Genomic DNA, 27,623 nt, shown 5'->3' on the forward strand with positions numbered 1-27,623 from the left:
CTAACGTCTCAGTGACATTATGAAAAAAATAAGTTTTCTGCTATGCACAATAAACTTCTGCAGATCTGCAGGTGCAACTTGCTTCGTTAGCGCAGTAGGTAGTGCGTCAGTCTCGTAATCTGAAGGTTGTGAGTTTGAGCCTCACACGGGGCACTGTTCCCTCCTTTTCTCGAGAGATTTTGTCACCAACTTAGAACTTTTCCATTCAATTCTACAACGTTTTCCATTAGAAAGGAAATGGGAATCCAAATAACTTACAGGACCCATGAGTTGTTGAGTCTCTTGACACTTTGGTGTAAAAAGGGGTGGTTGAGAATGAGTTGAGCTACGAATCCAAATTGAATCTTGCGTGAAGGGTCAGAATGAAGTGCCAAAACGCGGGCGTTCAGCATTTTTGCCTGAAAAAAACAAATCCTACCTGAAATACGTTTGTTTTAAAAACACACGTCAGTCTTTGAATGTTGGCAACGGTGTAGAAAAGGATGCGTTTCCATACCGGGAGTCGAACCCAGGCCACCTGGGTGAAAACCAGGAATCCTAAGCGCTAGACCATACGGGAGAAGATGTACTGCCAGCTCACTTACAATATGAAAAAAAAGAGGTGTACTGCTTTGCACAAGCAACTTCCGCAGATTATTACATGCATCTTGCCTCGTTAGCGCAGCAGGTAGCGCGTCAGTCTCGTAATCTGAAGGTCGTGAGTTCGATTCTCACATGGGGCACTGGTACCTTGTTTCCGTAACTGATTTTGCCACTATCTTGGCTAGAGAGTCACAGCTCTTTTCCATTCAGTAACAAAACATCACCAATTGATGGAAGGGGAGCTCCAATGACAGACAGGGATAAAGGCTTGTTGAGTCCCTTAACACCCAGGAATTAAAAGTGAGAGATATGAATGGTTTGAGATATGACATCAAATAAGCTTTTGTGCAAATAAATATCCAAAAAATCTGGTGGTCTGCATTTTTGGCAGCAAAGTGCAGTTCCAACCTAAACTGATTCTGTCTGCAAGGCACGTGTCGGCTTTGGAATGTGGACACTAGTCCCAAAAAAAAGTCTCTCCCATAGCAGGAATTGAACCAGTCAACCAGGAATACTAACTAAGTCTTTCTCCACATGGTGTAAGCAGTACAGTAAACAGCAAGACAGGTGTAAAAAAAAAAAAAAAAAAAAAAAGAGTGTTTTGCTTTGAATACAAAACATAAACATTACAAGAGCTAAAACACGCTACATGGTCAAGGTTTTTGGCACGTCAGTTGAATAATTTGAAGATCATGAGTTTTTTGCTCACAAGTGCCATCCTCCTTTTCTCAAGAGATTTTGTCACTAACTCTGAACTTTCCAATTCAGTTCTAAACTGTTTCCGATTAGAAAGAACATGGGAGCCCTAATGACTGACAGGACACATGGCTTGTTGAGTCCCTTGACACTTTTGTGTAAAACTGTGTAGTTGAAAAAGGCTTAAGCTATGAAACAAAAGGAAATCTTTTGCAAAAGTCATAATGCATCGCCAATGTTAAGTATTTTTGTTGCAAAGTGAAAATCTACCAGAAACATTTTTGATTGAAAAACACGCATCAGTCTTTGAATGGTGGCAGTAGCTAAGATAAAGGTGCATTCCCATACCGGGAGTCGAACCCGGGCCACCTGGGTGAGAACCAGGAATCCTAACCGCTAGACCATATGGGAAAAGATGCGCTAACGTCTCAGTGACATTATGAAAAAAATAAGTTTTCTGCTATGCACAATAAACTTCTGCAGATCTGCAGGTGCAACTTGCTTCGTTAGCGCAGTAGGTAGTGCGTCAGTCTCGTAATCTGAAGGTTGTGAGTTTGAGCCTCACACGGGGCACTGTTCCCTCCTTTTCTCGAGAGATTTTGTCACCAACTTAGAACTTTTCCATTCAATTCTACAACGTTTTCCATTAGAAAGGAAATGGGAATCCAAATAACTTACAGGACCCATGAGTTGTTGAGTCTCTTGACACTTTGGTGTAAAAAGGGGTGGTTGAGAATGAGTTGAGCTACGAATCCAAATTGAATCTTGCGTGAAGGGTCAGAATGAAGTGCCAAAACGCGGGCGTTCAGCATTTTTGCCTGAAAAAAACAAATCCTACCTGAAATACGTTTGTTTTAAAAACACACGTCAGTCTTTGAATGTTGGCAACGGTGTAGAAAAGGATGCGTTTCCATACCGGGAGTCGAACCCAGGCCACCTGGGTGAAAACCAGGAATCCTAAGCGCTAGACCATACGGGAGAAGATGTACTGCCAGCTCACTTACAATATGAAAAAAAAGAGGTGTACTGCTTTGCACAAGCAACTTCCGCAGATTATTACATGCATCTTGCCTCGTTAGCGCAGCAGGTAGCGCGTCAGTCTCGTAATCTGAAGGTCGTGAGTTCGATTCTCACATGGGGCACTGGTACCTTGTTTCCGTAACTGATTTTGCCACTATCTTGGCTAGAGAGTCACAGCTCTTTTCCATTCAGTAACAAAACATCACCAATTGATGGAAGGGGAGCTCCAATGACAGACAGGGATAAAGGCTTGTTGAGTCCCTTAACACCCAGGAATTAAAAGTGAGAGATATGAATGGTTTGAGATATGACATCAAATAAGCTTTTGTGCAAATAAATATCCAAAAAATCTGGTGGTCTGCATTTTTGGCAGCAAAGTGCAGTTCCAACCTAAACTGATTCTGTCTGCAAGGCACGTGTCGGCTTTGGAATGTGGACACTAGTCCCAAAAAAAAGTCTCTCCCATAGCAGGAATTGAACCAGTCAACCAGGAATACTAACTAAGTCTTTCTCCACATGGTGTAAGCAGTACAGTAAACAGCAAGACAGGTGTAAAAAAAAAAAAAAAAAAAAAAAGAGTGTTTTGCTTTGAATACAAAACATAAACATTACAAGAGCTAAAACACGCTACATGGTCAAGGTTTTTGGCACGTCAGTTGAATAATTTGAAGATCATGAGTTTTTTGCTCACAAGTGCCATCCTCCTTTTCTCAAGAGATTTTGTCACTAACTCTGAACTTTCCAATTCAGTTCTAAACTGTTTCCGATTAGAAAGAACATGGGAGCCCTAATGACTGACAGGACACATGGCTTGTTGAGTCCCTTGACACTTTTGTGTAAAACTGTGTAGTTGAAAAAGGCTTAAGCTATGAAACAAAAGGAAATCTTTTGCAAAAGTCATAATGCATCGCCAATGTTAAGTATTTTTGTTGCAAAGTGAAAATCTACCAGAAACATTTTTGATTGAAAAACACGCATCAGTCTTTGAATGGTGGCAGTAGCTAAGATAAAGGTGCATTCCCATACCGGGAGTCGAACCCGGGCCACCTGGGTGAGAACCAGGAATCCTAACCGCTAGACCATATGGGAAAAGATGCGCTAACGTCTCAGTGACATTATGAAAAAAATAAGTTTTCTGCTATGCACAATAAACTTCTGCAGATCTGCAGGTGCAACTTGCTTCGTTAGCGCAGTAGGTAGTGCGTCAGTCTCGTAATCTGAAGGTTGTGAGTTTGAGCCTCACACGGGGCACTGTTCCCTCCTTTTCTCGAGAGATTTTGTCACCAACTTAGAACTTTTCCATTCAATTCTACAACGTTTTCCATTAGAAAGGAAATGGGAATCCAAATAACTTACAGGACCCATGAGTTGTTGAGTCTCTTGACACTTTGGTGTAAAAAGGGGTGGTTGAGAATGAGTTGAGCTACGAATCCAAATTGAATCTTGCGTGAAGGGTCAGAATGAAGTGCCAAAACGCGGGCGTTCAGCATTTTTGCCTGAAAAAAACAAATCCTACCTGAAATACGTTTGTTTTAAAAACACACGTCAGTCTTTGAATGTTGGCAACGGTGTAGAAAAGGATGCGTTTCCATACCGGGAGTCGAACCCAGGCCACCTGGGTGAAAACCAGGAATCCTAAGCGCTAGACCATACGGGAGAAGATGTACTGCCAGCTCACTTACAATATGAAAAAAAAGAGGTGTACTGCTTTGCACAAGCAACTTCCGCAGATTATTACATGCATCTTGCCTCGTTAGCGCAGCAGGTAGCGCGTCAGTCTCGTAATCTGAAGGTCGTGAGTTCGATTCTCACATGGGGCACTGGTACCTTGTTTCCGTAACTGATTTTGCCACTATCTTGGCTAGAGAGTCACAGCTCTTTTCCATTCAGTAACAAAACATCACCAATTGATGGAAGGGGAGCTCCAATGACAGACAGGGATAAAGGCTTGTTGAGTCCCTTAACACCCAGGAATTAAAAGTGAGAGATATGAATGGTTTGAGATATGACATCAAATAAGCTTTTGTGCAAATAAATATCCAAAAAATCTGGTGGTCTGCATTTTTGGCAGCAAAGTGCAGTTCCAACCTAAACTGATTCTGTCTGCAAGGCACGTGTCGGCTTTGGAATGTGGACACTAGTCCCAAAAAAAAGTCTCTCCCATAGCAGGAATTGAACCAGTCAACCAGGAATACTAACTAAGTCTTTCTCCACATGGTGTAAGCAGTACAGTAAACAGCAAGACAGGTGTAAAAAAAAAAAAAAAAAAAAAAGAGTGTTTTGCTTTGAATACAAAACATAAACATTACAAGAGCTAAAACACGCTACATGGTCAAGGTTTTTGGCACGTCAGTTGAATAATTTGAAGATCATGAGTTTTTTGCTCACAAGTGCCATCCTCCTTTTCTCAAGAGATTTTGTCACTAACTCTGAACTTTCCAATTCAGTTCTAAACTGTTTCCGATTAGAAAGAACATGGGAGCCCTAATGACTGACAGGACACATGGCTTGTTGAGTCCCTTGACACTTTTGTGTAAAACTGTGTAGTTGAAAAAGGCTTAAGCTATGAAACAAAAGGAAATCTTTTGCAAAAGTCATAATGCATCGCCAATGTTAAGTATTTTTGTTGCAAAGTGAAAATCTACCAGAAACATTTTTGATTGAAAAACACGCATCAGTCTTTGAATGGTGGCAGTAGCTAAGATAAAGGTGCATTCCCATACCGGGAGTCGAACCCGGGCCACCTGGGTGAGAACCAGGAATCCTAACCGCTAGACCATATGGGAAAAGATGCGCTAACGTCTCAGTGACATTATGAAAAAAATAAGTTTTCTGCTATGCACAATAAACTTCTGCAGATCTGTAGGTGCAACTTGCTTCGTTAGCGCAGTAGGTAGTGCGTCAGTCTCGTAATCTGAAGGTTGTGAGTTTGAGCCTCACACGGGGCACTGTTCCCTCCTTTTCTCGAGAGATTTTGTCACCAACTTAGAACTTTTCCATTCAATTCTACAACGTTTTCCATTAGAAAGGAAATGGGAATCCAAATAACTTACAGGACCCATGAGTTGTTGAGTCTCTTGACACTTTGGTGTAAAAAGGGGTGGTTGAGAATGAGTTGAGCTACGAATCCAAATTGAATCTTGCGTGAAGGGTCAGAATGAAGTGCCAAAACGCGGGCGTTCAGCATTTTTGCCTGAAAAAAACAAATCCTACCTGAAATACGTTTGTTTTAAAAACACACGTCAGTCTTTGAATGTTGGCAACGGTGTAGAAAAGGGTGCGTTTCCATACCGGGAGTCGAACCCAGGCCACCTGGGTGAAAACCAGGAATCCTAAGCGCTAGACCATACGGGAGAAGATGTACTGCCAGCTCACTTACAATATGAAAAAAAAGAGGTGTACTGCTTTGCACAAGCAACTTCCGCAGATTATTACATGCATCTTGCCTCGTTAGCGCAGCAGGTAGCGCGTCAGTCTCGTAATCTGAAGGTCGTGAGTTCGATTCTCACATGGGGCACTGGTACCTTGTTTCCGTAACTGATTTTGCCACTATCTTGGCTAGAGAGTCACAGCTCTTTTCCATTCAGTAACAAAACATCACCAATTGATGGAAGGGGAGCTCCAATGACAGACAGGGATAAAGGCTTGTTGAGTCCCTTAACACCCAGGAATTAAAAGTGAGAGATATGAATGGTTTGAGATATGACATCAAATAAGCTTTTGTGCAAATAAATATCCAAAAAATCTGGTGGTCTGCATTTTTGGCAGCAAAGTGCAGTTCCAACCTAAACTGATTCTGTCTGCAAGGCACGTGTCGGCTTTGGAATGTGGACACTAGTCCCAAAAAAAAGTCTCTCCCATAGCAGGAATTGAACCAGTCAACCAGGAATACTAACTAAGTCTTTCTCCACATGGTGTAAGCAGTACAGTAAACAGCAAGACAGGTGTAAAAAAAAAAAAAAAAAAAAAAGAGTGTTTTGCTTTGAATACAAAACATAAACATTACAAGAGCTAAAACACGCTACATGGTCAAGGTTTTTGGCACGTCAGTTGAATAATTTGAAGATCATGAGTTTTTTGCTCACAAGTGCCATCCTCCTTTTCTCAAGAGATTTTGTCACTAACTCTGAACTTTCCAATTCAGTTCTAAACTGTTTCCGATTAGAAAGAACATGGGAGCCCTAATGACTGACAGGACACATGGCTTGTTGAGTCCCTTGACACTTTTGTGTAAAACTGTGTAGTTGAAAAAGGCTTAAGCTATGAAACAAAAGGAAATCTTTTGCAAAAGTCATAATGCATCGCCAATGTTAAGTATTTTTGTTGCAAAGTGAAAATCTACCAGAAACATTTTTGATTGAAAAACACGCATCAGTCTTTGAATGGTGGCAGTAGCTAAGATAAAGGTGCATTCCCATACCGGGAGTCGAACCCGGGCCACCTGGGTGAGAACCAGGAATCCTAACCGCTAGACCATAGGGAAAAGATGCGCTAACGTCTCAGTGACATTATGAAAAAAATAAGTTTTCTGCTATGCACAATAAACTTCTGCAGATCTGCAGGTGCAACTTGCTTCGTTAGCGCAGTAGGTAGTGCGTCAGTCTCGTAATCTGAAGGTTGTGAGTTTGAGCCTCACACGGGGCACTGTTCCCTCCTTTTCTCGAGAGATTTTGTCACCAACTTAGAACTTTTCCATTCAATTCTACAACGTTTTCCATTAGAAAGGAAATGGGAATCCAAATAACTTACAGGACCCATGAGTTGTTGAGTCTCTTGACACTTTGGTGTAAAAAGGGGTGGTTGAGAATGAGTTGAGCTACGAATCCAAATTGAATCTTGCGTGAAGGGTCAGAATGAAGTGCCAAAACGCGGGCGTTCAGCATTTTTGCCTGAAAAAAACAAATCCTACCTGAAATACGTTTGTTTTAAAAACACACGTCAGTCTTTGAATGTTGGCAACGGTGTAGAAAAGGATGCGTTTCCATACCGGGAGTCGAACCCAGGCCACCTGGGTGAAAACCAGGAATCCTAAGCGCTAGACCATACGGGAGAAGATGTACTGCCAGCTCACTTACAATATGAAAAAAAAGAGGTGTACTGCTTTGCACAAGCAACTTCCGCAGATTATTACATGCATCTTGCCTCGTTAGCGCAGCAGGTAGCGCGTCAGTCTCGTAATCTGAAGGTCGTGAGTTCGATTCTCACATGGGGCACTGGTACCTTGTTTCCGTAACTGATTTTGCCACTATCTTGGCTAGAGAGTCACAGCTCTTTTCCATTCAGTAACAAAACATCACCAATTGATGGAAGGGGAGCTCCAATGACAGACAGGGATAAAGGCTTGTTGAGTCCCTTAACACCCAGGAATTAAAAGTGAGAGATATGAATGGTTTGAGATATGACATCAAATAAGCTTTTGTGCAAATAAATATCCAAAAAATCTGGTGGTCTGCATTTTTGGCAGCAAAGTGCAGTTCCAACCTAAACTGATTCTGTCTGCAAGGCACGTGTCGGCTTTGGAATGTGGACACTAGTCCCAAAAAAAAGTCTCTCCCATAGCAGGAATTGAACCAGTCAACCAGGAATACTAACTAAGTCTTTCTCCACATGGTGTAAGCAGTACAGTAAACAGCAAGACAGGTGTAAAAAAAAAAAAAAAAAAAAAAGAGTGTTTTGCTTTGAATACAAAACATAAACATTACAAGAGCTAAAACACGCTACATGGTCAAGGTTTTTGGCACGTCAGTTGAATAATTTGAAGATCATGAGTTTTTTGCTCACAAGTGCCATCCTCCTTTTCTCAAGAGATTTTGTCACTAACTCTGAACTTTCCAATTCAGTTCTAAACTGTTTCCGATTAGAAAGAACATGGGAGCCCTAATGACTGACAGGACACATGGCTTGTTGAGTCCCTTGACACTTTTGTGTAAAACTGTGTAGTTGAAAAAGGCTTAAGCTATGAAACAAAAGGAAATCTTTTGCAAAAGTCATAATGCATCGCCAATGTTAAGTATTTTTGTTGCAAAGTGAAAATCTACCAGAAACATTTTTGATTGAAAAACACGCATCAGTCTTTGAATGGTGGCAGTAGCTAAGATAAAGGTGCATTCCCATACCGGGAGTCGAACCCGGGCCACCTGGGTGAGAACCAGGAATCCTAACCGCTAGACCATATGGGAAAAGATGCGCTAACGTCTCAGTGACATTATGAAAAAAATAAGTTTTCTGCTATGCACAATAAACTTCTGCAGATCTGTAGGTGCAACTTGCTTCGTTAGCGCAGTAGGTAGTGCGTCAGTCTCGTAATCTGAAGGTTGTGAGTTTGAGCCTCACACGGGGCACTGTTCCCTCCTTTTCTCGAGAGATTTTGTCACCAACTTAGAACTTTTCCATTCAATTCTACAACGTTTTCCATTAGAAAGGAAATGGGAATCCAAATAACTTACAGGACCCATGAGTTGTTGAGTCTCTTGACACTTTGGTGTAAAAAGGGGTGGTTGAGAATGAGTTGAGCTACGAATCCAAATTGAATCTTGCGTGAAGGGTCAGAATGAAGTGCCAAAACGCGGGCGTTCAGCATTTTTGCCTGAAAAAAACAAATCCTACCTGAAATACGTTTGTTTTAAAAACACACGTCAGTCTTTGAATGTTGGCAACGGTGTAGAAAAGGATGCGTTTCCATACCGGGAGTCGAACCCAGGCCACCTGGGTGAAAACCAGGAATCCTAAGCGCTAGACCATACGGGAGAAGATGTACTGCCAGCTCACTTACAATATGAAAAAAAAGAGGTGTACTGCTTTGCACAAGCAACTTCCGCAGATTATTACATGCATCTTGCCTCGTTAGCGCAGCAGGTAGCGCGTCAGTCTCGTAATCTGAAGGTCGTGAGTTCGATTCTCACATGGGGCACTGGTACCTTGTTTCCGTAACTGATTTTGCCACTATCTTGGCTAGAGAGTCACAGCTCTTTTCCATTCAGTAACAAAACATCACCAATTGATGGAAGGGGAGCTCCAATGACAGACAGGGATAAAGGCTTGTTGAGTCCCTTAACACCCAGGAATTAAAAGTGAGAGATATGAATGGTTTGAGATATGACATCAAATAAGCTTTTGTGCAAATAAATATCCAAAAAATCTGGTGGTCTGCATTTTTGGCAGCAAAGTGCAGTTCCAACCTAAACTGATTCTGTCTGCAAGGCACGTGTCGGCTTTGGAATGTGGACACTAGTCCCAAAAAAAAGTCTCTCCCATAGCAGGAATTGAACCAGTCAACCAGGAATACTAACTAAGTCTTTCTCCACATGGTGTAAGCAGTACAGTAAACAGCAAGACAGGTGTAAAAAAAAAAAAAAAAAAAAAAGAGTGTTTTGCTTTGAATACAAAACATAAACATTACAAGAGCTAAAACACGCTACATGGTCAAGGTTTTTGGCACGTCAGTTGAATAATTTGAAGATCATGAGTTTTTTGCTCACAAGTGCCATCCTCCTTTTCTCAAGAGATTTTGTCACTAACTCTGAACTTTCCAATTCAGTTCTAAACTGTTTCCGATTAGAAAGAACATGGGAGCCCTAATGACTGACAGGACACATGGCTTGTTGAGTCCCTTGACACTTTTGTGTAAAACTGTGTAGTTGAAAAAGGCTTAAGCTATGAAACAAAAGGAAATCTTTTGCAAAAGTCATAATGCATCGCCAATGTTAAGTATTTTTGTTGCAAAGTGAAAATCTACCAGAAACATTTTTGATTGAAAAACACGCATCAGTCTTTGAATGGTGGCAGTAGCTAAGATAAAGGTGCATTCCCATACCGGGAGTCGAACCCGGGCCACCTGGGTGAGAACCAGGAATCCTAACCGCTAGACCATATGGGAAAAGATGCGCTAACGTCTCAGTGACATTATGAAAAAAATAAGTTTTCTGCTATGCACAATAAACTTCTGCAGATCTGCAGGTGCAACTTGCTTCGTTAGCGCAGTAGGTAGTGCGTCAGTCTCGTAATCTGAAGGTTGTGAGTTTGAGCCTCACACGGGGCACTGTTCCCTCCTTTTCTCGAGAGATTTTGTCACCAACTTAGAACTTTTCCATTCAATTCTACAACGTTTTCCATTAGAAAGGAAATGGGAATCCAAATAACTTACAGGACCCATGAGTTGTTGAGTCTCTTGACACTTTGGTGTAAAAAGGGGTGGTTGAGAATGAGTTGAGCTACGAATCCAAATTGAATCTTGCGTGAAGGGTCAGAATGAAGTGCCAAAACGCGGGCGTTCAGCATTTTTGCCTGAAAAAAACAAATCCTACCTGAAATACGTTTGTTTTAAAAACACACGTCAGTCTTTGAATGTTGGCAACGGTGTAGAAAAGGATGCGTTTCCATACCGGGAGTCGAACCCAGGCCACCTGGGTGAAAACCAGGAATCCTAAGCGCTAGACCATACGGGAGAAGATGTACTGCCAGCTCACTTACAATATGAAAAAAAAGAGGTGTACTGCTTTGCACAAGCAACTTCCGCAGATTATTACATGCATCTTGCCTCGTTAGCGCAGCAGGTAGCGCGTCAGTCTCGTAATCTGAAGGTCGTGAGTTCGATTCTCACATGGGGCACTGGTACCTTGTTTCCGTAACTGATTTTGCCACTATCTTGGCTAGAGAGTCACAGCTCTTTTCCATTCAGTAACAAAACATCACCAATTGATGGAAGGGGAGCTCCAATGACAGACAGGGATAAAGGCTTGTTGAGTCCCTTAACACCCAGGAATTAAAAGTGAGAGATATGAATGGTTTGAGATATGACATCAAATAAGCTTTTGTGCAAATAAATATCCAAAAAATCTGGTGGTCTGCATTTTTGGCAGCAAAGTGCAGTTCCAACCTAAACTGATTCTGTCTGCAAGGCACGTGTCGGCTTTGGAATGTGGACACTAGTCCCAAAAAAAAGTCTCTCCCATAGCAGGAATTGAACCAGTCAACCAGGAATACTAACTAAGTCTTTCTCCACATGGTGTAAGCAGTACAGTAAACAGCAAGACAGGTGTAAAAAAAAAAAAAAAAAAAAAAGAGTGTTTTGCTTTGAATACAAAACATAAACATTACAAGAGCTAAAACACGCTACATGGTCAAGGTTTTTGGCACGTCAGTTGAATAATTTGAAGATCATGAGTTTTTTGCTCACAAGTGCCATCCTCCTTTTCTCAAGAGATTTTGTCACTAACTCTGAACTTTCCAATTCAGTTCTAAACTGTTTCCGATTAGAAAGAACATGGGAGCCCTAATGACTGACAGGACACATGGCTTGTTGAGTCCCTTGACACTTTTGTGTAAAACTGTGTAGTTGAAAAAGGCTTAAGCTATGAAACAAAAGGAAATCTTTTGCAAAAGTCATAATGCATCGCCAATGTTAAGTATTTTTGTTGCAAAGTGAAAATCTACCAGAAACATTTTTGATTGAAAAACACGCATCAGTCTTTGAATGGTGGCAGTAGCTAAGATAAAGGTGCATTCCCATACCGGGAGTCGAACCCGGGCCACCTGGGTGAGAACCAGGAATCCTAACCGCTAGACCATATGGGAAAAGATGCGCTAACGTCTCAGTGACATTATGAAAAAAATAAGTTTTCTGCTATGCACAATAAACTTCTGCAGATCTGTAGGTGCAACTTGCTTCGTTAGCGCAGTAGGTAGTGCGTCAGTCTCGTAATCTGAAGGTTGTGAGTTTGAGCCTCACACGGGGCACTGTTCCCTCCTTTTCTCGAGAGATTTTGTCACCAACTTAGAACTTTTCCATTCAATTCTACAACGTTTTCCATTAGAAAGGAAATGGGAATCCAAATAACTTACAGGACCCATGAGTTGTTGAGTCTCTTGACACTTTGGTGTAAAAAGGGGTGGTTGAGAATGAGTTGAGCTACGAATCCAAATTGAATCTTGCGTGAAGGGTCAGAATGAAGTGCCAAAACGCGGGCGTTCAGCATTTTTGCCTGAAAAAAACAAATCCTACCTGAAATACGTTTGTTTTAAAAACACACGTCAGTCTTTGAATGTTGGCAACGGTGTAGAAAAGGATACGTTTCCATACCGGGAGTCGAACCCAGGCCACCTGGGTGAAAACCAGGAATCCTAAGCGCTAGACCATACGGGAGAAGATGTACTGCCAGCTCACTTACAATATGAAAAAAAAGAGGTGTACTGCTTTGCACAAGCAACTTCCGCAGATTATTACATGCATCTTGCCTCGTTAGCGCAGCAGGTAGCGCGTCAGTCTCGTAATCTGAAGGTCGTGAGTTCGATTCTCACATGGGGCACTGGTACCTTGTTTCCGTAACTGATTTTGCCACTATCTTGGCTAGAGAGTCACAGCTCTTTTCCATTCAGTAACAAAACATCACCAATTGATGGAAGGGGAGCTCCAATGACAGACAGGGATAAAGGCTTGTTGAGTCCCTTAACACCCAGGAATTAAAAGTGAGAGATATGAATGGTTTGAGATATGACATCAAATAAGCTTTTGTGCAAATAAATATCCAAAAAATCTGGTGGTCTGCATTTTTGGCAGCAAAGTGCAGTTCCAACCTAAACTGATTCTGTCTGCAAGGCACGTGTCGGCTTTGGAATGTGGACACTAGTCCCAAAAAAAAGTCTCTCCCATAGCAGGAATTGAACCAGTCAACCAGGAATACTAACTAAGTCTTTCTCCACATGGTGTAAGCAGTACAGTAAACAGCAAGACAGGTGTAAAAAAAAAAAAAAAAAAAAGAGTGTTTTGCTTTGAATACAAAACATAAACATTACAAGAGCTAAAACACGCTACATGGTCAAGGTTTTTGGCACGTCAGTTGAATAATTTGAAGATCATGAGTTTTTTGCTCACAAGTGCCATCCTCCTTTTCTCAAGAGATTTTGTCACTAACTCTGAACTTTCCAATTCAGTTCTAAACTGTTTCCGATTAGAAAGAACATGGGAGCCCTAATGACTGACAGGACACATGGCTTGTTGAGTCCCTTGACACTTTTGTGTAAAACTGTGTAGTTGAAAAAGGCTTAAGCTATGAAACAAAAGGAAATCTTTTGCAAAAGTCATAATGCATCGCCAATGTTAAGTATTTTTGTTGCAAAGTGAAAATCTACCAGAAACATTTTTGATTGAAAAACACGCATCAGTCTTTGAATGGTGGCAGTAGCTAAGATAAAGGTGCATTCCCATACCGGGAGTCGAACCCGGGCCACCTGGGTGAGAACCAGGAATCCTAACCGCTAGACCATATGGGAAAAGATGCGCTAACGTCTCAGTGACATTATGAAAAAAATAAGTTTTCTGCTATGCACAATAAACTTCTGCAGATCTGTAGGTGCAACTTGCTTCGTTAGCGCAGTAGGTAGTGCGTCAGTCTCGTAATCTGAAGGTTGTGAGTTTGAGCCTCACACGGGGCACTGTTCCCTCCTTTTCTCGAGAGATTTTGTCACCAACTTAGAACTTTTCCATTCAATTCTACAACGTTTTCCATTAGAAAGGAAATGGGAATCCAAATAACTTACAGGACCCATGAGTTGTTGAGTCTCTTGACACTTTGGTGTAAAAAGGGGTGGTTGAGAATGAGTTGAGCTACGAATCCAAATTGAATCTTGCGTGAAGGGTCAGAATGAAGTGCCAAAACGCGGGCGTTCAGCATTTTTGCCTGAAAAAAACAAATCCTACCTGAAATACGTTTGTTTTAAAAACACACGTCAGTCTTTGAATGTTGGCAACGGTGTAGAAAAGGATGCGTTTCCATACCGGGAGTCGAACCCAGGCCACCTGGGTGAAAACCAGGAATCCTAAGCGCTAGACCATACGGGAGAAGATGTACTGCCAGCTCACTTACAATATGAAAAAAAAGAGGTGTACTGCTTTGCACAAGCAACTTCCGCAGATTATTACATGCATCTTGCCTCGTTAGCGCAGCAGGTAGCGCGTCAGTCTCGTAATCTGAAGGTCGTGAGTTCGATTCTCACATGGGGCACTGGTACCTTGTTTCCGTAACTGATTTTGCCACTATCTTGGCTAGAGAGTCACAGCTCTTTTCCATTCAGTAACAAAACATCACCAATTGATGGAAGGGGAGCTCCAATGACAGACAGGGATAAAGGCTTGTTGAGTCCCTTAACACCCAGGAATTAAAAGTGAGAGATATGAATGGTTTGAGATATGACATCAAATAAGCTTTTGTGCAAATAAATATCCAAAAAATCTGGTGGTCTGCATTTTTGGCAGCAAAGTGCAGTTCCAACCTAAACTGATTCTGTCTGCAAGGCACGTGTCGGCTTTGGAATGTGGACACTAGTCCCAAAAAAAAGTCTCTCCCATAGCAGGAATTGAACCAGTCAACCAGGAATACTAACTAAGTCTTTCTCCACATGGTGTAAGCAGTACAGTAAACAGCAAGACAGGTGTAAAAAAAAAAAAAAAAAAAAAGAGTGTTTTGCTTTGAATACAAAACATAAACATTACAAGAGCTAAAACACGCTACATGGTCAAGGTTTTTGGCACGTCAGTTGAATAATTTGAAGATCATGAGTTTTTTGCTCACAAGTGCCATCCTCCTTTTCTCAAGAGATTTTGTCACTAACTCTGAACTTTCCAATTCAGTTCTAAACTGTTTCCGATTAGAAAGAACATGGGAGCCCTAATGACTGACAGGACACATGGCTTGTTGAGTCCCTTGACACTTTTGTGTAAAACTGTGTAGTTGAAAAAGGCTTAAGCTATGAAACAAAAGGAAATCTTTTGCAAAAGTCATAATGCATCGCCAATGTTAAGTATTTTTGTTGCAAAGTGAAAATCTACCAGAAACATTTTTGATTGAAAAACACGCATCAGTCTTTGAATGGTGGCAGTAGCTAAGATAAAGGTGCATTCCCATACCGGGAGTCGAACCCGGGCCACCTGGGTGAGAACCAGGAATCCTAACCGCTAGACCATATGGGAAAAGATGCGCTAACGTCTCAGTGACATTATGAAAAAAATAAGTTTTCTGCTATGCACAATAAACTTCTGCAGATCTGTAGGTGCAACTTGCTTCGTTAGCGCAGTAGGTAGTGCGTCAGTCTCGTAATCTGAAGGTTGTGAGTTTGAGCCTCACACGGGGCACTGTTCCCTCCTTTTCTCGAGAGATTTTGTCACCAACTTAGAACTTTTCCATTCAATTCTACAACGTTTTCCATTAGAAAGGAAATGGGAATCCAAATAACTTACAGGACCCATGAGTTGTTGAGTCTCTTGACACTTTGGTGTAAAAAGGGGTGGTTGAGAATGAGTTGAGCTACGAATCCAAATTGAATCTTGCGTGAAGGGTCAGAATGAAGTGCCAAAACGCGGGCGTTCAGCATTTTTGCCTGAAAAAAACAAATCCTACCTGAAATACGTTTGTTTTAAAAACACACGTCAGTCTTTGAATGTTGGCAACGGTGTAGAAAAGGATGCGTTTCCATACCGGGAGTCGAACCCAGGCCACCTGGGTGAAAACCAGGAATCCTAAGCGCTAGACCATACGGGAGAAGATGTACTGCCAGCTCACTTACAATATGAAAAAAAAGAGGTGTACTGCTTTGCACAAGCAACTTCCGCAGATTATTACATGCATCTTGCCTCGTTAGCGCAGCAGGTAGCGCGTCAGTCTCGTAATCTGAAGGTCGTGAGTTCGATTCTCACATGGGGCACTGGTACCTTGTTTCCGTAACTGATTTTGCCACTATCTTGGCTAGAGAGTCACAGCTCTTTTCCATTCAGTAACAAAACATCACCAATTGATGGAAGGGGAGCTCCAATGACAGACAGGGATAAAGGCTTGTTGAGTCCCTTAACACCCAGGAATTAAAAGTGAGAGATATGAATGGTTTGAGATATGACATCAAATAAGCTTTTGTGCAAATAAATATCCAAAAAATCTGGTGGTCTGCATTTTTGGCAGCAAAGTGCAGTTCCAACCTAAACTGATTCTGTCTGCAAGGCACGTGTCGGCTTTGGAATGTGGACACTAGTCCCAAAAAAAAGTCTCTCCCATAGCAGGAATTGAACCAGTCAACCAGGAATACTAACTAAGTCTTTCTCCACATGGTGTAAGCAGTACAGTAAACAGCAAGACAGGTGTAAAAAAAAAAAAAAAAAAAAAGAGTGTTTTGCTTTGAATACAAAACATAAACATTACAAGAGCTAAAACACGCTACATGGTCAAGGTTTTTGGCACGTCAGTTGAATAATTTGAAGATCATGAGTTTTTTGCTCACAAGTGCCATCCTCCTTTTCTCAAGAGATTTTGTCACTAACTCTGAACTTTCCAATTCAGTTCTAAACTGTTTCCGATTAGAAAGAACATGGGAGCCCTAATGACTGACAGGACACATGGCTTGTTGAGTCCCTTGACACTTTTGTGTAAAACTGTGTAGTTGAAAAAGGCTTAAGCTATGAAACAAAAGGAAATCTTTTGCAAAAGTCATAATGCATCGCCAATGTTAAGTATTTTTGTTGCAAAGTGAAAATCTACCAGAAACATTTTTGATTGAAAAACACGCATCAGTCTTTGAATGGTGGCAGTAGCTAAGATAAAGGTGCATTCCCATACCGGGAGTCGAACCCGGGCCACCTGGGTGAGAACCAGGAATCCTAACCGCTAGACCATATGGGAAAAGATGCGCTAACGTCTCAGTGACATTATGAAAAAAATAAGTTTTCTGCTATGCACAATAAACTTCTGCAGATCTGTAGGTGCAACTTGCTTCGTTAGCGCAGTAGGTAGTGCGTCAGTCTCGTAATCTGAAGGTTGTGAGTTTGAGCCTCACACGGGGCACTGTTCCCTCCTTTTCTCGAGAGATTTTGTCACCAACTTAGAACTTTTCCATTCAATTCTACAACGTTTTCCATTAGAAAGGAAATGGGAATCCAAATAACTTACAGGACCCATGAGTTGTTGAGTCTCTTGACACTTTGGTGTAAAAAGGGGTGGTTGAGAATGAGTTGAGCTACGAATCCAAATTGAATCTTGCGTGAAGGGTCAGAATGAAGTGCCAAAACGCGGGCGTTCAGCATTTTTGCCTGAAAAAAACAAATCCTACCTGAAATACGTTTGTTTTAAAAACACACGTCAGTCTTTGAATGTTGGCAACGGTGTAGAAAAGGATGCGTTTCCATACCGGGAGTCGAACCCAGGCCACCTGGGTGAAAACCAGGAATCCTAAGCGCTAGACCATACGGGAGAAGATGTACTGCCAGCTCACTTACAATATGAAAAAAAAGAGGTGTACTGCTTTGCACAAGCAACTTCCGCAGATTATTACATGCATCTTGCCTCGTTAGCGCAGCAGGTAGCGCGTCAGTCTCGTAATCTGAAGGTCGTGAGTTCGATTCTCACATGGGGCACTGGTACCTTGTTTCCGTAACTGATTTTGCCACTATCTTGGCTAGAGAGTCACAGCTCTTTTCCATTCAGTAACAAAACATCACCAATTGATGGAAGGGGAGCTCCAATGACAGACAGGGATAAAGGCTTGTTGAGTCCCTTAACACCCAGGAATTAAAAGTGAGAGATATGAATGGTTTGAGATATGACATCAAATAAGCTTTTGTGCAAATAAATATCCAAAAAATCTGGTGGTCTGCATTTTTGGCAGCAAAGTGCAGTTCCAACCTAAACTGATTCTGTCTGCAAGGCACGTGTCGGCTTTGGAATGTGGACACTAGTCCCAAAAAAAAGTCTCTCCCATAGCAGGAATTGAACCAGTCAACCAGGAATACTAACTAAGTCTTTCTCCACATGGTGTAAGCAGTACAGTAAACAGCAAGACAGGTGTAAAAAAAAAAAAAAAAAAAAAAGAGTGTTTTGCTTTGAATACAAAACATAAACATTACAAGAGCTAAAACACGCTACATGGTCAAGGTTTTTGGCACGTCAGTTGAATAATTTGAAGATCATGAGTTTTTTGCTCACAAGTGCCATCCTCCTTTTCTCAAGAGATTTTGTCACTAACTCTGAACTTTCCAATTCAGTTCTAAACTGTTTCCGATTAGAAAGAACATGGGAGCCCTAATGACTGACAGGACACATGGCTTGTTGAGTCCCTTGACACTTTTGTGTAAAACTGTGTAGTTGAAAAAGGCTTAAGCTATGAAACAAAAGGAAATCTTTTGCAAAAGTCATAATGCATCGCCAATGTTAAGTATTTTTGTTGCAAAGTGAAAATCTACCAGAAACATTTTTGATTGAAAAACACGCATCAGTCTTTGAATGGTGGCAGTAGCTAAGATAAAGGTGCATTCCCATACCGGGAGTCGAACCCGGGCCACCTGGGTGAGAACCAGGAATCCTAACCGCTAGACCATATGGGAAAAGATGCGCTAACGTCTCAGTGACATTATGAAAAAAATAAGTTTTCTGCTATGCACAATAAACTTCTGCAGATCTGCAGGTGCAACTTGCTTCGTTAGCGCAGTAGGTAGTGCGTCAGTCTCGTAATCTGAAGGTTGTGAGTTTGAGCCTCACACGGGGCACTGTTCCCTCCTTTTCTCGAGAGATTTTGTCACCAACTTAGAACTTTTCCATTCAATTCTACAACGTTTTCCATTAGAAAGGAAATGGGAATCCAAATAACTTACAGGACCCATGAGTTGTTGAGTCTCTTGACACTTTGGTGTAAAAAGGGGTGGTTGAGAATGAGTTGAGCTACGAATCCAAATTGAATCTTGCGTGAAGGGTCAGAATGAAGTGCCAAAACGCGGGCGTTCAGCATTTTTGCCTGAAAAAAACAAATCCTACCTGAAATACGTTTGTTTTAAAAACACACGTCAGTCTTTGAATGTTGGCAACGGTGTAGAAAAGGATGCGTTTCCATACCGGGAGTCGAACCCAGGCCACCTGGGTGAAAACCAGGAATCCTAAGCGCTAGACCATACGGGAGAAGATGTACTGCCAGCTCACTTACAATATGAAAAAAAAGAGGTGTACTGCTTTGCACAAGCAACTTCCGCAGATTATTACATGCATCTTGCCTCGTTAGCGCAGCAGGTAGCGCGTCAGTCTCGTAATCTGAAGGTCGTGAGTTCGATTCTCACATGGGGCACTGGTACCTTGTTTCCGTAACTGATTTTGCCACTATCTTGGCTAGAGAGTCACAGCTCTTTTCCATTCAGTAACAAAACATCACCAATTGATGGAAGGGGAGCTCCAATGACAGACAGGGATAAAGGCTTGTTGAGTCCCTTAACACCCAGGAATTAAAAGTGAGAGATATGAATGGTTTGAGATATGACATCAAATAAGCTTTTGTGCAAATAAATATCCAAAAAATCTGGTGGTCTGCATTTTTGGCAGCAAAGTGCAGTTCCAACCTAAACTGATTCTGTCTGCAAGGCACGTGTCGGCTTTGGAATGTGGACACTAGTCCCAAAAAAAAGTCTCTCCCATAGCAGGAATTGAACCAGTCAACCAGGAATACTAACTAAGTCTTTCTCCACATGGTGTAAGCAGTACAGTAAACAGCAAGACAGGTGTAAAAAAAAAAAAAAAAAAAAAAGAGTGTTTTGCTTTGAATACAAAACATAAACATTACAAGAGCTAAAACACGCTACATGGTCAAGGTTTTTGGCACGTCAGTTGAATAATTTGAAGATCATGAGTTTTTTGCTCACAAGTGCCATCCTCCTTTTCTCAAGAGATTTTGTCACTAACTCTGAACTTTCCAATTCAGTTCTAAACTGTTTCCGATTAGAAAGAACATGGGAGCCCTAATGACTGACAGGACACATGGCTTGTTGAGTCCCTTGACACTTTTGTGTAAAACTGTGTAGTTGAAAAAGGCTTAAGCTATGAAACAAAAGGAAATCTTTTGCAAAAGTCATAATGCATCGCCAATGTTAAGTATTTTTGTTGCAAAGTGAAAATCTACCAGAAACATTTTTGATTGAAAAACACGCATCAGTCTTTGAATGGTGGCAGTAGCTAAGATAAAGGTGCATTCCCATACCGGGAGTCGAACCCGGGCCACCTGGGTGAGAACCAGGAATCCTAACCGCTAGACCATATGGGAAAAGATGCGCTAACGTCTCAGTGACATTATGAAAAAAATAAGTTTTCTGCTATGCACAATAAACTTCTGCAGATCTGCAGGTGCAACTTGCTTCGTTAGCGCAGTAGGTAGTGCGTCAGTCTCGTAATCTGAAGGTTGTGAGTTTGAGCCTCACACGGGGCACTGTTCCCTCCTTTTCTCGAGAGATTTTGTCACCAACTTAGAACTTTTCCATTCAATTCTACAACGTTTTCCATTAGAAAGGAAATGGGAATCCAAATAACTTACAGGACCCATGAGTTGTTGAGTCTCTTGACACTTTGGTGTAAAAAGGGGTGGTTGAGAATGAGTTGAGCTACGAATCCAAATTGAATCTTGCGTGAAGGGTCAGAATGAAGTGCCAAAACGCGGGCGTTCAGCATTTTTGCCTGAAAAAAACAAATCCTACCTGAAATACGTTTGTTTTAAAAACACACGTCAGTCTTTGAATGTTGGCAACGGTGTAGAAAAGGATGCGTTTCCATACCGGGAGTCGAACCCAGGCCACCTGGGTGAAAACCAGGAATCCTAAGCGCTAGACCATACGGGAGAAGATGTACTGCCAGCTCACTTACAATATGAAAAAAAAGAGGTGTACTGCTTTGCACAAGCAACTTCCGCAGATTATTACATGCATCTTGCCTCGTTAGCGCAGCAGGTAGCGCGTCAGTCTCGTAATCTGAAGGTCGTGAGTTCGATTCTCACATGGGGCACTGGTACCTTGTTTCCGTAACTGATTTTGCCACTATCTTGGCTAGAGAGTCACAGCTCTTTTCCATTCAGTAACAAAACATCACCAATTGATGGAAGGGGAGCTCCAATGACAGACAGGGATAAAGGCTTGTTGAGTCCCTTAACACCCAGGAATTAAAAGTGAGAGATATGAATGGTTTGAGATATGACATCAAATAAGCTTTTGTGCAAATAAATATCCAAAAAATCTGGTGGTCTGCATTTTTGGCAGCAAAGTGCAGTTCCAACCTAAACTGATTCTGTCTGCAAGGCACGTGTCGGCTTTGGAATGTGGACACTAGTCCCAAAAAAAAGTCTCTCCCATAGCAGGAATTGAACCAGTCAACCAGGAATACTAACTAAGTCTTTCTCCACATGGTGTAAGCAGTACAGTAAACAGCAAGACAGGTGTAAAAAAAAAAAAAAAAAAAAAAGAGTGTTTTGCTTTGAATACAAAACATAAACATTACAAGAGCTAAAACACGCTACATGGTCAAGGTTTTTGGCACGTCAGTTGAATAATTTGAAGATCATGAGTTTTTTGCTCACAAGTGCCATCCTCCTTTTCTCAAGAGATTTTGTCACTAACTCTGAACTTTCCAATTCAGTTCTAAACTGTTTCCGATTAGAAAGAACATGGGAGCCCTAATGACTGACAGGACACATGGCTTGTTGAGTCCCTTGACACTTTTGTGTAAAACTGTGTAGTTGAAAAAGGCTTAAGCTATGAAACAAAAGGAAATCTTTTGCAAAAGTCATAATGCATCGCCAATGTTAAGTATTTTTGTTGCAAAGTGAAAATCTACCAGAAACATTTTTGATTGAAAAACACGCATCAGTCTTTGAATGGTGGCAGTAGCTAAGATAAAGGTGCATTCCCATACCGGGAGTCGAACCCGGGCCACCTGGGTGAGAACCAGGAATCCTAACCGCTAGACCATATGGGAAAAGATGCGCTAACGTCTCAGTGACATTATGAAAAAAATAAGTTTTCTGCTATGCACAATAAACTTCTGCAGATCTGTAGGTGCAACTTGCTTCGTTAGCGCAGTAGGTAGTGCGTCAGTCTCGTAATCTGAAGGTTGTGAGTTTGAGCCTCACACGGGGCACTGTTCCCTCCTTTTCTCGAGAGATTTTGTCACCAACTTAGAACTTTTCCATTCAATTCTACAACGTTTTCCATTAGAAAGGAAATGGGAATCCAAATAACTTACAGGACCCATGAGTTGTTGAGTCTCTTGACACTTTGGTGTAAAAAGGGGTGGTTGAGAATGAGTTGAGCTACGAATCCAAATTGAATCTTGCGTGAAGGGTCAGAATGAAGTGCCAAAACGCGGGCGTTCAGCATTTTTGCCTGAAAAAAACAAATCCTACCTGAAATACGTTTGTTTTAAAAACACACGTCAGTCTTTGAATGTTGGCAACGGTGTAGAAAAGGATGCGTTTCCATACCGGGAGTCGAACCCAGGCCACCTGGGTGAAAACCAGGAATCCTAAGCGCTAGACCATACGGGAGAAGATGTACTGCCAGCTCACTTACAATATGAAAAAAAAGAGGTGTACTGCTTTGCACAAGCAACTTCCGCAGATTATTACATGCATCTTGCCTCGTTAGCGCAGCAGGTAGCGCGTCAGTCTCGTAATCTGAAGGTCGTGAGTTCGATTCTCACATGGGGCACTGGTACCTTGTTTCCGTAACTGATTTTGCCACTATCTTGGCTAGAGAGTCACAGCTCTTTTCCATTCAGTAACAAAACATCACCAATTGATGGAAGGGGAGCTCCAATGACAGACAGGGATAAAGGCTTGTTGAGTCCCTTAACACCCAGGAATTAAAAGTGAGAGATATGAATGGTTTGAGATATGACATCAAATAAGCTTTTGTGCAAATAAATATCCAAAAAATCTGGTGGTCTGCATTTTTGGCAGCAAAGTGCAGTTCCAACCTAAACTGATTCTGTCTGCAAGGCACGTGTCGGCTTTGGAATGTGGACACTAGTCCCAAAAAAAAGTCTCTCCCATAGCAGGAATTGAACCAGTCAACCAGGAATACTAACTAAGTCTTTCTCCACATGGTGTAAGCAGTACAGTAAACAGCAAGACAGGTGTAAAAAAAAAAAAAAAAAAAAAAGAGTGTTTTGCTTTGAATACAAAACATAAACATTACAAGAGCTAAAACACGCTACATGGTCAAGGTTTTTGGCACGTCAGTTGAATAATTTGAAGATCATGAGTTTTTTGCTCACAAGTGCCATCCTCCTTTTCTCAAGAGATTTTGTCACTAACTCTGAACTTTCCAATTCAGTTCTAAACTGTTTCCGATTAGAAAGAACATGGGAGCCCTAATGACTGACAGGACACATGGCTTGTTGAGTCCCTTGACACTTTTGTGTAAAACTGTGTAGTTGAAAAAGGCTTAAGCTATGAAACAAAAGGAAATCTTTTGCAAAAGTCATAATGCATCGCCAATGTTAAGTATTTTTGTTGCAAAGTGAAAATCTACCAGAAACATTTTTGATTGAAAAACACGCATCAGTCTTTGAATGGTGGCAGTAGCTAAGATAAAGGTGCATTCCCATACCGGGAGTCGAACCCGGGCCACCTGGGTGAGAACCAGGAATCCTAACCGCTAGACCATATGGGAAAAGATGCGCTAACGTCTCAGTGACATTATGAAAAAAATAAGTTTTCTGCTATGCACAATAAACTTCTGCAGATCTGTAGGTGCAACTTGCTTCGTTAGCGCAGTAGGTAGTGCGTCAGTCTCGTAATCTGAAGGTTGTGAGTTTGAGCCTCACACGGGGCACTGTTCCCTCCTTTTCTCGAGAGATTTTGTCACCAACTTAGAACTTTTCCATTCAATTCTACAACGTTTTCCATTAGAAAGGAAATGGGAATCCAAATAACTTACAGGACCCATGAGTTGTTGAGTCTCTTGACACTTTGGTGTAAAAAGGGGTGGTTGAGAATGAGTTGAGCTACGAATCCAAATTGAATCTTGCGTGAAGGGTCAGAATGAAGTGCCAAAACGCGGGCGTTCAGCATTTTTGCCTGAAAAAAACAAATCCTACCTGAAATACGTTTGTTTTAAAAACACACGTCAGTCTTTGAATGTTGGCAACGGTGTAGAAAAGGATGCGTTTCCATACCGGGAGTCGAACCCAGGCCACCTGGGTGAAAACCAGGAATCCTAAGCGCTAGACCATACGGGAGAAGATGTACTGCCAGCTCACTTACAATATGAAAAAAAAGAGGTGTACTGCTTTGCACAAGCAACTTCCGCAGATTATTACATGCATCTTGCCTCGTTAGCGCAGCAGGTAGCGCGTCAGTCTCGTAATCTGAAGGTCGTGAGTTCGATTCTCACATGGGGCACTGGTACCTTGTTTCCGTAACTGATTTTGCCACTATCTTGGCTAGAGAGTCACAGCTCTTTTCCATTCAGTAACAAAACATCACCAATTGATGGAAGGGGAGCTCCAATGACAGACAGGGATAAAGGCTTGTTGAGTCCCTTAACACCCAGGAATTAAAAGTGAGAGATATGAATGGTTTGAGATATGACATCAAATAAGCTTTTGTGCAAATAAATATCCAAAAAATCTGGTGGTCTGCATTTTTGGCAGCAAAGTGCAGTTCCAACCTAAACTGATTCTGTCTGCAAGGCACGTGTCGGCTTTGGAATGTGGACACTAGTCCCAAAAAAAAGTCTCTCCCATAGCAGGAATTGAACCAGTCAACCAGGAATACTAACTAAGTCTTTCTCCACATGGTGTAAGCAGTACAGTAAACAGCAAGACAGGTGTAAAAAAAAAAAAAAAAAAAAAAGAGTGTTTTGCTTTGAATACAAAACATAAACATTACAAGAGCTAAAACACGCTACATGGTCAAGGTTTTTGGCACGTCAGTTGAATAATTTGAAGATCATGAGTTTTTTGCTCACAAGTGCCATCCTCCTTTTCTCAAGAGATTTTGTCACTAACTCTGAACTTTCCAATTCAGTTCTAAACTGTTTCCGATTAGAAAGAACATGGGAGCCCTAATGACTGACAGGACACATGGCTTGTTGAGTCCCTTGACACTTTTGTGTAAAACTGTGTAGTTGAAAAAGGCTTAAGCTATGAAACAAAAGGAAATCTTTTGCAAAAGTCATAATGCATCGCCAATGTTAAGTATTTTTGTTGCAAAGTGAAAATCTACCAGAAACATTTTTGATTGAAAAACACGCATCAGTCTTTGAATGGTGGCAGTAGCTAAGATAAAGGTGCATTCCCATACCGGGAGTCGAACCCGGGCCACCTGGGTGAGAACCAGGAATCCTAACCGCTAGACCATATGGGAAAAGATGCGCTAACGTCTCAGTGACATTATGAAAAAAATAAGTTTTCTGCTATGCACAATAAACTTCTGCAGATCTGCAGGTGCAACTTGCTTCGTTAGCGCAGTAGGTAGTGCGTCAGTCTCGTAATCTGAAGGTTGTGAGTTTGAGCCTCACACGGGGCACTGTTCCCTCCTTTTCTCGAGAGATTTTGTCACCAACTTAGAACTTTTCCATTCAATTCTACAACGTTTTCCATTAGAAAGGAAATGGGAATCCAAATAACTTACAGGACCCATGAGTTGTTGAGTCTCTTGACACTTTGGTGTAAAAAGGGGTGGTTGAGAATGAGTTGAGCTACGAATCCAAATTGAATCTTGCGTGAAGGGTCAGAATGAAGTGCCAAAACGCGGGCGTTCAGCATTTTTGCCTGAAAAAAACAAATCCTACCTGAAATACGTTTGTTTTAAAAACACACGTCAGTCTTTGAATGTTGGCAACGGTGTAGAAAAGGATGCGTTTCCATACCGGGAGTCGAACCCAGGCCACCTGGGTGAAAACCAGGAATCCTAAGCGCTAGACCATACGGGAGAAGATGTACTGCCAGCTCACTTACAATATGAAAAAAAAGAGGTGTACTGCTTTGCACAAGCAACTTCCGCAGATTATTACATGCATCTTGCCTCGTTAGCGCAGCAGGTAGCGCGTCAGTCTCGTAATCTGAAGGTCGTGAGTTCGATTCTCACATGGGGCACTGGTACCTTGTTTCCGTAACTGATTTTGCCACTATCTTGGCTAGAGAGTCACAGCTCTTTTCCATTCAGTAACAAAACATCACCAATTGATGGAAGGGGAGCTCCAATGACAGACAGGGATAAAGGCTTGTTGAGTCCCTTAACACCCAGGAATTAAAAGTGAGAGATATGAATGGTTTGAGATATGACATCAAATAAGCTTTTGTGCAAATAAATATCCAAAAAATCTGGTGGTCTGCATTTTTGGCAGCAAAGTGCAGTTCCAACCTAAACTGATTCTGTCTGCAAGGCACGTGTCGGCTTTGGAATGTGGACACTAGTCCCAAAAAAAAGTCTCTCCCATAGCAGGAATTGAACCAGTCAACCAGGAATACTAACTAAGTCTTTCTCCACATGGTGTAAGCAGTACAGTAAACAGCAAGACAGGTGTAAAAAAAAAAAAAAAAAAAAAAAGAGTGTTTTGCTTTGAATACAAAACATAAACATTACAAGAGCTAAAACACGCTACATGGTCAAGGTTTTTGGCACGTCAGTTGAATAATTTGAAGATCATGAGTTTTTTGCTCACAAGTGCCATCCTCCTTTTCTCAAGAGATTTTGTCACTAACTCTGAACTTTCCAATTCAGTTCTAAACTGTTTCCGATTAGAAAGAACATGGGAGCCCTAATGACTGACAGGACACATGGCTTGTTGAGTCCCTTGACACTTTTGTGTAAAACTGTGTAGTTGAAAAAGGCTTAAGCTATGAAACAAAAGGAAATCTTTTGCAAAAGTCATAATGCATCGCCAATGTTAAGTATTTTTGTTGCAAAGTGAAAATCTACCAGAAACATTTTTGATTGAAAAACACGCATCAGTCTTTGAATGGTGGCAGTAGCTAAGATAAAGGTGCATTCCCATACCGGGAGTCGAACCCGGGCCACCTGGGTGAGAACCAGGAATCCTAACCGCTAGACCATATGGGAAAAGATGCGCTAACGTCTCAGTGACATTATGAAAAAAATAAGTTTTCTGCTATGCACAATAAACTTCTGCAGATCTGTAGGTGCAACTTGCTTCGTTAGCGCAGTAGGTAGTGCGTCAGTCTCGTAATCTGAAGGTTGTGAGTTTGAGCCTCACACGGGGCACTGTTCCCTCCTTTTCTCGAGAGATTTTGTCACCAACTTAGAACTTTTCCATTCAATTCTACAACGTTTTCCATTAGAAAGGAAATGGGAATCCAAATAACTTACAGGACCCATGAGTTGTTGAGTCTCTTGACACTTTGGTGTAAAAAGGGGTGGTTGAGAATGAGTTGAGCTACGAATCCAAATTGAATCTTGCGTGAAGGGTCAGAATGAAGTGCCAAAACGCGGGCGTTCAGCATTTTTGCCTGAAAAAAACAAATCCTACCTGAAATACGTTTGTTTTAAAAACACACGTCAGTCTTTGAATGTTGGCAACGGTG

The 27,623-nt window shown here is 41.6% G+C and overlaps 31 non-coding genes across 31 annotated transcripts; 16 read left to right on the forward strand and 15 right to left on the reverse strand.

Annotated features, from left to right (window-relative positions):
* The first annotated feature begins 649 nt into the window (after positions 1-649).
* Positions 650-722, forward strand: TRNAT-CGU (transfer RNA threonine (anticodon CGU)). The gene has a single exon. It is a non-coding gene; the product is annotated as a tRNA-Thr (tRNA).
* An 895-nt stretch (positions 723-1,617) lies between these two features.
* TRNAE-CUC (transfer RNA glutamic acid (anticodon CUC)) lies at positions 1,618-1,689 on the reverse strand. The gene has a single exon. It is a non-coding gene; the product is annotated as a tRNA-Glu (tRNA).
* A 658-nt stretch (positions 1,690-2,347) lies between these two features.
* On the forward strand, positions 2,348-2,420 carry TRNAT-CGU (transfer RNA threonine (anticodon CGU)). Its single transcript has one exon. It is a non-coding gene; the product is annotated as a tRNA-Thr (tRNA).
* An 895-nt stretch (positions 2,421-3,315) lies between these two features.
* On the reverse strand, positions 3,316-3,387 carry TRNAE-CUC (transfer RNA glutamic acid (anticodon CUC)). The gene has a single exon. It is a non-coding gene; the product is annotated as a tRNA-Glu (tRNA).
* A 658-nt stretch (positions 3,388-4,045) lies between these two features.
* TRNAT-CGU (transfer RNA threonine (anticodon CGU)) lies at positions 4,046-4,118 on the forward strand. The gene has a single exon. It is a non-coding gene; the product is annotated as a tRNA-Thr (tRNA).
* Positions 4,119-5,012: 894 nt separating this feature from the next.
* Positions 5,013-5,084, reverse strand: TRNAE-CUC (transfer RNA glutamic acid (anticodon CUC)). The gene has a single exon. It is a non-coding gene; the product is annotated as a tRNA-Glu (tRNA).
* Positions 5,085-5,742: 658 nt separating this feature from the next.
* On the forward strand, positions 5,743-5,815 carry TRNAT-CGU (transfer RNA threonine (anticodon CGU)). The gene has a single exon. It is a non-coding gene; the product is annotated as a tRNA-Thr (tRNA).
* A 1,623-nt stretch (positions 5,816-7,438) lies between these two features.
* Positions 7,439-7,511, forward strand: TRNAT-CGU (transfer RNA threonine (anticodon CGU)). The gene has a single exon. It is a non-coding gene; the product is annotated as a tRNA-Thr (tRNA).
* An 894-nt stretch (positions 7,512-8,405) lies between these two features.
* On the reverse strand, positions 8,406-8,477 carry TRNAE-CUC (transfer RNA glutamic acid (anticodon CUC)). Its single transcript has one exon. It is a non-coding gene; the product is annotated as a tRNA-Glu (tRNA).
* Positions 8,478-9,135: 658 nt separating this feature from the next.
* Positions 9,136-9,208, forward strand: TRNAT-CGU (transfer RNA threonine (anticodon CGU)). The gene has a single exon. It is a non-coding gene; the product is annotated as a tRNA-Thr (tRNA).
* An 894-nt stretch (positions 9,209-10,102) lies between these two features.
* Positions 10,103-10,174, reverse strand: TRNAE-CUC (transfer RNA glutamic acid (anticodon CUC)). The gene has a single exon. It is a non-coding gene; the product is annotated as a tRNA-Glu (tRNA).
* Positions 10,175-10,832: 658 nt separating this feature from the next.
* On the forward strand, positions 10,833-10,905 carry TRNAT-CGU (transfer RNA threonine (anticodon CGU)). Its single transcript has one exon. It is a non-coding gene; the product is annotated as a tRNA-Thr (tRNA).
* An 894-nt stretch (positions 10,906-11,799) lies between these two features.
* On the reverse strand, positions 11,800-11,871 carry TRNAE-CUC (transfer RNA glutamic acid (anticodon CUC)). Its single transcript has one exon. It is a non-coding gene; the product is annotated as a tRNA-Glu (tRNA).
* A 658-nt stretch (positions 11,872-12,529) lies between these two features.
* On the forward strand, positions 12,530-12,602 carry TRNAT-CGU (transfer RNA threonine (anticodon CGU)). The gene has a single exon. It is a non-coding gene; the product is annotated as a tRNA-Thr (tRNA).
* An 892-nt stretch (positions 12,603-13,494) lies between these two features.
* TRNAE-CUC (transfer RNA glutamic acid (anticodon CUC)) lies at positions 13,495-13,566 on the reverse strand. The gene has a single exon. It is a non-coding gene; the product is annotated as a tRNA-Glu (tRNA).
* Positions 13,567-14,224: 658 nt separating this feature from the next.
* TRNAT-CGU (transfer RNA threonine (anticodon CGU)) lies at positions 14,225-14,297 on the forward strand. Its single transcript has one exon. It is a non-coding gene; the product is annotated as a tRNA-Thr (tRNA).
* An 893-nt stretch (positions 14,298-15,190) lies between these two features.
* Positions 15,191-15,262, reverse strand: TRNAE-CUC (transfer RNA glutamic acid (anticodon CUC)). Its single transcript has one exon. It is a non-coding gene; the product is annotated as a tRNA-Glu (tRNA).
* A 658-nt stretch (positions 15,263-15,920) lies between these two features.
* Positions 15,921-15,993, forward strand: TRNAT-CGU (transfer RNA threonine (anticodon CGU)). Its single transcript has one exon. It is a non-coding gene; the product is annotated as a tRNA-Thr (tRNA).
* Positions 15,994-16,886: 893 nt separating this feature from the next.
* TRNAE-CUC (transfer RNA glutamic acid (anticodon CUC)) lies at positions 16,887-16,958 on the reverse strand. The gene has a single exon. It is a non-coding gene; the product is annotated as a tRNA-Glu (tRNA).
* A 658-nt stretch (positions 16,959-17,616) lies between these two features.
* On the forward strand, positions 17,617-17,689 carry TRNAT-CGU (transfer RNA threonine (anticodon CGU)). Its single transcript has one exon. It is a non-coding gene; the product is annotated as a tRNA-Thr (tRNA).
* Positions 17,690-18,583: 894 nt separating this feature from the next.
* TRNAE-CUC (transfer RNA glutamic acid (anticodon CUC)) lies at positions 18,584-18,655 on the reverse strand. Its single transcript has one exon. It is a non-coding gene; the product is annotated as a tRNA-Glu (tRNA).
* Positions 18,656-19,313: 658 nt separating this feature from the next.
* On the forward strand, positions 19,314-19,386 carry TRNAT-CGU (transfer RNA threonine (anticodon CGU)). Its single transcript has one exon. It is a non-coding gene; the product is annotated as a tRNA-Thr (tRNA).
* Positions 19,387-20,280: 894 nt separating this feature from the next.
* Positions 20,281-20,352, reverse strand: TRNAE-CUC (transfer RNA glutamic acid (anticodon CUC)). The gene has a single exon. It is a non-coding gene; the product is annotated as a tRNA-Glu (tRNA).
* Positions 20,353-21,010: 658 nt separating this feature from the next.
* On the forward strand, positions 21,011-21,083 carry TRNAT-CGU (transfer RNA threonine (anticodon CGU)). The gene has a single exon. It is a non-coding gene; the product is annotated as a tRNA-Thr (tRNA).
* An 894-nt stretch (positions 21,084-21,977) lies between these two features.
* On the reverse strand, positions 21,978-22,049 carry TRNAE-CUC (transfer RNA glutamic acid (anticodon CUC)). Its single transcript has one exon. It is a non-coding gene; the product is annotated as a tRNA-Glu (tRNA).
* Positions 22,050-22,707: 658 nt separating this feature from the next.
* Positions 22,708-22,780, forward strand: TRNAT-CGU (transfer RNA threonine (anticodon CGU)). The gene has a single exon. It is a non-coding gene; the product is annotated as a tRNA-Thr (tRNA).
* An 894-nt stretch (positions 22,781-23,674) lies between these two features.
* Positions 23,675-23,746, reverse strand: TRNAE-CUC (transfer RNA glutamic acid (anticodon CUC)). The gene has a single exon. It is a non-coding gene; the product is annotated as a tRNA-Glu (tRNA).
* Positions 23,747-24,404: 658 nt separating this feature from the next.
* TRNAT-CGU (transfer RNA threonine (anticodon CGU)) lies at positions 24,405-24,477 on the forward strand. Its single transcript has one exon. It is a non-coding gene; the product is annotated as a tRNA-Thr (tRNA).
* An 894-nt stretch (positions 24,478-25,371) lies between these two features.
* TRNAE-CUC (transfer RNA glutamic acid (anticodon CUC)) lies at positions 25,372-25,443 on the reverse strand. Its single transcript has one exon. It is a non-coding gene; the product is annotated as a tRNA-Glu (tRNA).
* Positions 25,444-26,101: 658 nt separating this feature from the next.
* On the forward strand, positions 26,102-26,174 carry TRNAT-CGU (transfer RNA threonine (anticodon CGU)). Its single transcript has one exon. It is a non-coding gene; the product is annotated as a tRNA-Thr (tRNA).
* An 895-nt stretch (positions 26,175-27,069) lies between these two features.
* Positions 27,070-27,141, reverse strand: TRNAE-CUC (transfer RNA glutamic acid (anticodon CUC)). The gene has a single exon. It is a non-coding gene; the product is annotated as a tRNA-Glu (tRNA).
* Positions 27,142-27,623: the final 482 nt, after the last annotated feature.

Source organism: Phyllobates terribilis, unplaced genomic scaffold, assembly GCF_046119375.1.
Source record: "Phyllobates terribilis strain yellow unplaced genomic scaffold, ASM4611937v1 Scaffold_5315__1_contigs__length_52581, whole genome shotgun sequence".
In the NCBI taxonomy this organism is placed as follows: Eukaryota; Metazoa; Chordata; class Amphibia; order Anura; family Dendrobatidae; genus Phyllobates; species Phyllobates terribilis.